Below are 6928 nucleotides of genomic sequence, written 5' to 3'. Positions count from 1 at the left end.
TAACACTTTTGAGATCAAGTGAAGCACGATTCAGATGATATAGAACTCAGTTCAGTTTAGGGGTTCTCCTACTGAAGACCCCAACATGCACATCAAGGATTTTATCGAGATTTGTGACACTTTCAAGTTTAATGGTGTGACTGAAGATGCTATCAAGCTGCTACCCTTCCCATTCTCTCTGAGGAATAAAGCTAAGTATTGGTTACATTCTCTACCACCAGGGTCTATCACTACTTGGGAAGATCTTGCTCAAAAGTTTCTCACTAAATTCTTCCCTATGGCGAAGACTGCTGCAATCAGGAATGCTCCTACTCAGTTTGCTCAGCAAACTGGAGAATCTCTATGTGAGGCTTGGGATCGATATATGGAGATGCTAAGGAAGTTCCCACACCATGGCATGCCTGATTGGATGATTATAAACTATTTCTATAATAGATTGGGTGCTACTTCTAGACCCATGCTCGATATAGCATCGAGAGGTGCTTTGTGGGCTAATAGCTACAATGAAGCTTATGAATTGATTAAACTAATGGCTGCTAATGAATACCAGAATCCTTCCCAGAGACTGACTAAGGAAAAAGTAGCAGGAATTGTGGAGTTGGATGCAGCAACTACTATAGATGCCCAACTTAAGGCTTTGACGATGAAGGTGGACACTTTGGCTAATTATGGAGTTAATCAAATCTCTAGCGTCTGTGAGCTTTATGCTGGTGCCCATGAGACTGATCAGTATGCTATTTCTAGTAAATCAGCTCAGTTCGTGAGCAACTTTCAGAGATCGCAACAACCTGTGCCAGCCACATATCATCCCAACAACGACAATCATCCTAATTTCAACTAGAACAATGCTCAAAATGTGGTTCAACAGCCTTATCAGCAGTACCCAGCTAAGCAATACAACCCCCCTGGTTTTCAGCAACCGTAATATGCACCAAGACAGCAACTTCAGCTGCAACAAGCTAATGAAAAATCTGAATTAGAGGAGTTGAAGCTTATGTGCAAAAGCCAAGTTGTTTCTATCAAGACCTTGGAAAATCAAATTGGACAAATTGCGAATGTCTTTCTAAATCGTCAACCGGGTATACTACCTAGTGACACTGAAGTACCAGGAAAAAGGGAAGCTAAGGAGCAGGTGAAGGAAATCACTTTGAGGTCAGGGAAGGTTGTGAATACCGAACAAACTCAAGTTTTGAATGAAGAAGCTGGTGCTGAAGAAGAAGTAGAACAGCAGAAAGCAGAAGTGGAACCAAGGAAGACTGTTGTTGAGCACACTCCTCCTGAGGATAATACAGGGGATAAACAGATCTATCCTCCACCGCCTTTTCCTAAGAGGTTGTAGAAGAAAAATCTGGATAAGCGATTTGAGAAGTTTTTGGAGGTGTTCAAGAAACTTCATATCAACATACCTTTCGCTGAGGCTCTTGAGCAGATGCCTAGTTACGCAAAGTTTATGAAGGGTATTCTCTCTCAGAAAGTGAAGCTAGATGATTTAGAGATTGTTGCTCTCAGGGAGGAATGTAGTGTTGTGCTACAACAGAAGTTGCCTCCAAAGTTAAATGATCCTGGAAGCTTCACTATTCCGTGTACGATTAGAAAAGTGTCTTTTGACAGATGTATATGTGACTTGGGAGCTAGCATCAATCTGATGCTTTTGTCAATCTTCAAGAAGTTGAACTTGCCTGACCCAAAACCGACTTATATGACCTTGCAGTTAGCCGATCATTCTATTACATATCCTCGAGGTATTGTGGAGGATGTCTTGGTAAAGGTTGATAAACTCATCTTCCCTGCTAATTTCGTAATTCTTGATTTCGAGGAGGATAAGAAGATTCCCATAATCTTGGGAAGACCTTTCTTGGCTACTGGCCGAACCTTGATAAATGTGTAAAAGGGTGAGCTTACGATGAGAGTGTTGGATCAGGATGTAACTTTTAATGTGTTCAATGCTATGAAATTTTCTACGGAAAATGAGGAGTGCTTAAAGGTGGAGTTGGTTGATTCTGTGGTTACTTCAGAACTTGATCAATTGCTAAGGTCTAATGCCTTAGAGAAGGCCTTGTTGGGGAATTCAGATAGTGAAGATGATGAAGGTGAAGAGCAATTGCAATATTTGAATGTTTTTCCTTGAAAGAGGAAGATTGATATGCCTTTTGAATCCCTTAGAATGGAGGAATTGAGCAAAGCTCCTAAACGCCTCAAGCCATTTATTGAGGAAGCTCCCACTTTTGAGCTTAAGCCTTTACCTGAACATTTGAGGTATGCTTTTTTAGGTGATGCATCTACTCTGCCTGTGATTATTACATTTGACCTTTCAGGTAGTGATGAGGAGAAGCTCTTGAGGATTCTAAGAGAGTTCAAATCGGCAATCGGGTGGACCATAACAGATATTAAGGGAATCAGCCCTTCTTATTACATACATAAAATTCTTTTAGAAGAAGGTAGCAAGCCCACGGTTGAGCAGCAAAGAAGACTTAATCCAATCATGAAGGAAGTAGTGAAGAAGGAAATTTTTAAGTGCTGGATGTAGGGATTATCTATCCCATTTCTGACAGTTCTTGGGTGAGTCCAATTCAGTGTGTACCGAAGAAAGGTGGTATTACAGTTGTGGCTAACGAGAAGAATGAGCTCATTCCTACTCAAACAGTCACGGGATGGGGAGTTTGTATGGACTACAGAAAGCTGAACAAGGCCACTAAGAAGGATCACTTTCCTCTGCCTTTTATTGACCAGATGCTCGACAGATTGGATGGTCACGAGTACTACTGTCTTCTGGATGGCTATTCAGGTTATAATCAAATTTGTATCGCTCCAGAAGATCAGGAGAAGACTACCTTCACTTGTCCATTTGGTACTTTTATCTTAAGACGAGTTTCTTTTGGTCTGTGTGGTGCACCAGCCACATTTCAGAGATGTATGATGGCCATCTTTTCTGATATGATTGGCCAGAACATGGAGGTGTTCATGGATGACTTCTCGGTATTTAGTGATTCTTTTGATGAATGCTTGCAGAATCTTGGAAATGTTCTCAAGAGGTGTGTTGAGACCAACTTGGTTCTCAATTGGGAGAAATATCACTTTATGGTGCGATAGGGAATTATTCTTGAGCACAAGGTCTCTGGGAAGGTCTTGAGGTGGACAAGGCCAAGGTGGGGGTCATTGAAAATCTTTCTCCACCAATTTCTATTAAGGGAATTCGCAGTTTCCTTGGTCATGCGGGTTTCTATAGGCGTTTCGTCAAGGACTTCTCCAAGATTTCGAAGCTATTGTATAGTTTGCTAGAGAAAGATGTCCCGTTCATGTTTGATGACGAGTGCATTTCCTCTTTTGAGACACTGAAAAAAAGTTTAATCACGGAACTTGTCATAACTACACCTGACTGGAATGAACCTTTTGAGATGATGTGCGATGTAAGTGACTATGCAGTTGGAGCAGTTCTTGGGTAGAGAAAGAACAACATATTTCATGTGGTCTACTACGCTAGTAAGACCTTGAATAGTGCTCAACTGAATTATACTACTACAGAGAAAGAACTTTTGGCTATCGTCTACGGTTTTGAGAAATTTTGATCTTATCTACTTGGGACAAAAGTGACAGTTTTATTGATCACTCTGCAATTCGATATCTCATCTCAAAGAAGGACTCGAAGCATAGATGATCAGATGGGTTTTGTTGCTCCAAGAATTTGAGTTAGAGATCAAGGACATAAAAGGGACTGAAAATCAAGTCGCTGATCATCTATCTCGTTTAGTAAACCCTAATGCTATTTTATTGGACAAGACATTGATAAATGAGTCTTTTCCCGATGAGCAGCTATTTGGAGTGCAAGAGGAGAAACCGTGGTTTACAGATATTGTGAACTATCTTGTGAGTAATATCATGCCTCCTGACTTATCATATGATCAAAGAAAGAAGTTTCTACATGAAGTAAAGTGGTACATGTGGGATGAGCCGTTTTTTTTCGACAAGGAGCTGACCAAATCATCAGGAGATGTATTCCCTACAGCGAAACGGGGGGATCTTGCGAAATTGCCACTCAACGGCTTATGGAGGACACTATGGTGCTGAAAAGACAGTAGCTCGTATTCATCAATTAGGTTTCTTCTTTTGGACAACCTTGTTTAAAGATGCTCATCAGTTCATTTTGAAATGTGATCGATGTCAACGTGTGGGTAATATGTCTAAGAGGGATGAGATGCCTCTTAATGTGCTTCTCGAGGTTGAAGTCTTCAATATTTGGGGAGTTGATTTCATGGGGCCATTTGTCTCATCTTGTAACAATCAGTATATCTTGTTGGCGGTTGATTATGTGTCGAAATGGGTTGAACTTAAGGAGTTGCCAACGAACGATGTAAAGGTGGTGCTTAATTTTCTTCACAAGCAGATATTTACAAGGTCTGGAACTCCAAGAGTCATAATCAGTGATGACGGGTCGCATTTTTGCAATCGCAAGTTCACTGCTATAATACAAAGGTATAATGTGAATCATTACATTGCTATGGCTTATCATCCTCAGACAAATGGTCAAGCTGAGGTGTCTAATAGAGAGATCAAGCACATTTTAGAGAAAATTGTGTGTCCATCAAGAAAAGATTGGTCTTTGAAGCTTGATGAAGCTGTTTTGGCGTATAGGACAACATACAAGACTCCATTGGGAATGTCGCCGTTCTAGTTGTATTATGGTAAGGGGTGTCATTTTCCTGTAGATCTCGAGCATAAGGCGTATTGGGCTTTGAAAAAGTTGAATCTTGACTTGGATGCAGCTGGAAAGAAGAAGAAGCTTCAATTGAATGAACTTGATGAGTTTTAACTTCAAGCTTATGAGAACAACAAAATGTAAAAGGAGAAAGTCAAGAGGTGGCATGATAGGGGTCTAGTGCTCAAATCATTTATGTCGGGACAACAAGTTCTTTTGTTTAACTCTCGCCTCCATCTTTTTCCTGGAAAGTTGAAGTCAAGATGGTTAAGGCCCTTTATAATCAAAATTGTGCTTCTACATAGAGCAGTGGAAATTTTTAAGAATGATCCGGGCCAAGCATTCAAGGTGAATGGTCAGAGGTTGAAGCATTACTATGGTGACACGGCACACCGCGAGGTGGTTAGTGCCATTTTATTGTCCGTTTGATCTCAAGATTCTACGTCGAGCTTACGACGTAAAGCAAGCGCTTCTTGGGAGGAAACCCAAGTTTTTTGTACATTAGTAGGTAGAGGAAGTAAGAAGAAAAGAGAAAAACACAAAAAAATTAGAAAAGAAAAAAATTCAGGGCCAACTTCAGAAGCCAAGCGCGCCCACGCTAATCTAGCGCGCGCCCGCGCCGTTTTGGCAGAAGATGAGCGCGCCCGTGCTGGTCTAGCGTGCGGCCGTGCCGGGGTCCCGACTCCGAAAAAAATCAAAATAACAGTTTGTGAAGAGAAAATCGGGATTTTTACTACAAAATCAATTTCTACCGAATTTTACTCTTCCACATCCCAACTTTCCCTCTCCAAATCAAACCCATTATTCCCACGATTCCCATAATCAATTTCCACGTCTATTCCATATCTAATTATCTTCTCACCACCTATATATACATACAGTTCTACACAAACTTCTCCACCATTTCACAAATTCTCAAACACAAATATCTCTCAAACACTTATCTTTTATTCTCTCTTATTCAATCCCAATGGCACCTAAGAGATAAAGAACTCAAGTAAGCAGCAGCACCACAGATTCTTCATTCTGCGGGTGGTGTGAGGCCAAGGTTTACGACTCTAGAGGATGAAGCAGAGTACACGAGGCTTCTCTCAAAGCCTATAGCAAAGGAGCGGGGTTTTCTTCCATCAAGGAAGGATGGTAAGTTGTTAGAGATGATTCTGGAGATGTGATGGGTTCCTTTTTACGAGGAAGCCCGGTCAGGACACTTGGAACGATAAGACTCCGGAGGACTTCAACTTGGATCTGATCGTTGCTGCTCTGTGTGTGCCTGAGACTCACTGGAAGTTCAATAGGGGCACAACTGATTACTTCACGTTCCCTGCGTCGTGCATGAACAGGTTTGCACGAGCTTGGAATTCTTTTATCTGTTCTAGCATCATGCCATCTTCTCATGTGCATGAGATTATGGTGGAGTGTGCTCGTCTGTTGTGGGGTATTCTTCAGGGCGATTATATTGATTTGGGGATGGTTATATATCAGGGGATTTTGAGATTTTTGAGAAGAGGTACTTCGGGTTCTATACCCTATGTGTCCGTGTGACGAAGTTGTGCGTGGCAGTTGGTGTTCACTAGCCCGCACATGAGCAACTACAGCTTCCCAGTGCTCCTATCGACAGTTCTACGTTATTGAACATGACTGAGTGGTATAGTGGCAAGCCCGATCCTAAGGGGCTTGGTTATTCATATGATTATCTGCCAGTGGACGTCGAGCTTCTCAGTCATATGCTGGTGGTACGCAGCAAGCTGCCAAGGTGGCTTGGAGAGCTGAGTTGGGTGCAGAAGCTGGTCCGTCACAACAGGAGGAAGTAGGAGCTGATGTTGGAGCTGGTTTGGGTACGACGCAGTATAGGCGTCTAGCGAGGATGATGGATGCGATGCACGACATCCATATTCGGTTAACACGTGATCTCACCCAGGCACTTGGGACTGAATTCAGAGCCACCGGTGTTGACATCCAGTGACCAGTATTTGGTGAGGATTCCGTGTATCCACCTCCAGAGACGCCTGACACTCCACCCGTTGAGGGTGGTGATCCTGATTCGGAGTAGGTATGCCTGATTCCTTACTATTACCTTCACTGAGGACAGTGAATAATTTAAGTTTGGGGGTAGTAGTTGAAGGAATATATTTTGTGCGAATCGCATATAGTTTGCATATTCATGATAGTTTAGTGCATATAGTTGCATATTTTGCCATGTAGTAGTTTTTTTATGCATTTGCATTATAACATGAT

At 41.9% G+C, this 6928-nt stretch overlaps 1 non-coding gene across 1 annotated transcript; it reads right to left on the bottom strand.

Annotated features, from left to right (window-relative positions):
* Window positions 1-292: 292 nt before the first annotated feature.
* Window positions 293-399, bottom strand: LOC141722123 (small nucleolar RNA R71). Its single transcript, XR_012575153.1, has one exon. It is a non-coding gene; the product is annotated as a small nucleolar RNA R71 (small nucleolar RNA).
* Window positions 400-6928: the final 6529 nt, after the last annotated feature.

Source organism: Apium graveolens, chromosome 4 (genome assembly GCF_009905375.1).
Source record: "Apium graveolens cultivar Ventura chromosome 4, ASM990537v1, whole genome shotgun sequence".
NCBI lineage: Eukaryota > Viridiplantae > Streptophyta > Magnoliopsida > Apiales > Apiaceae > Apium > Apium graveolens.
Note: the sequence above shows the minus strand (reverse complement) of the source record. Positions and strands in the feature narration are given on the sequence as shown.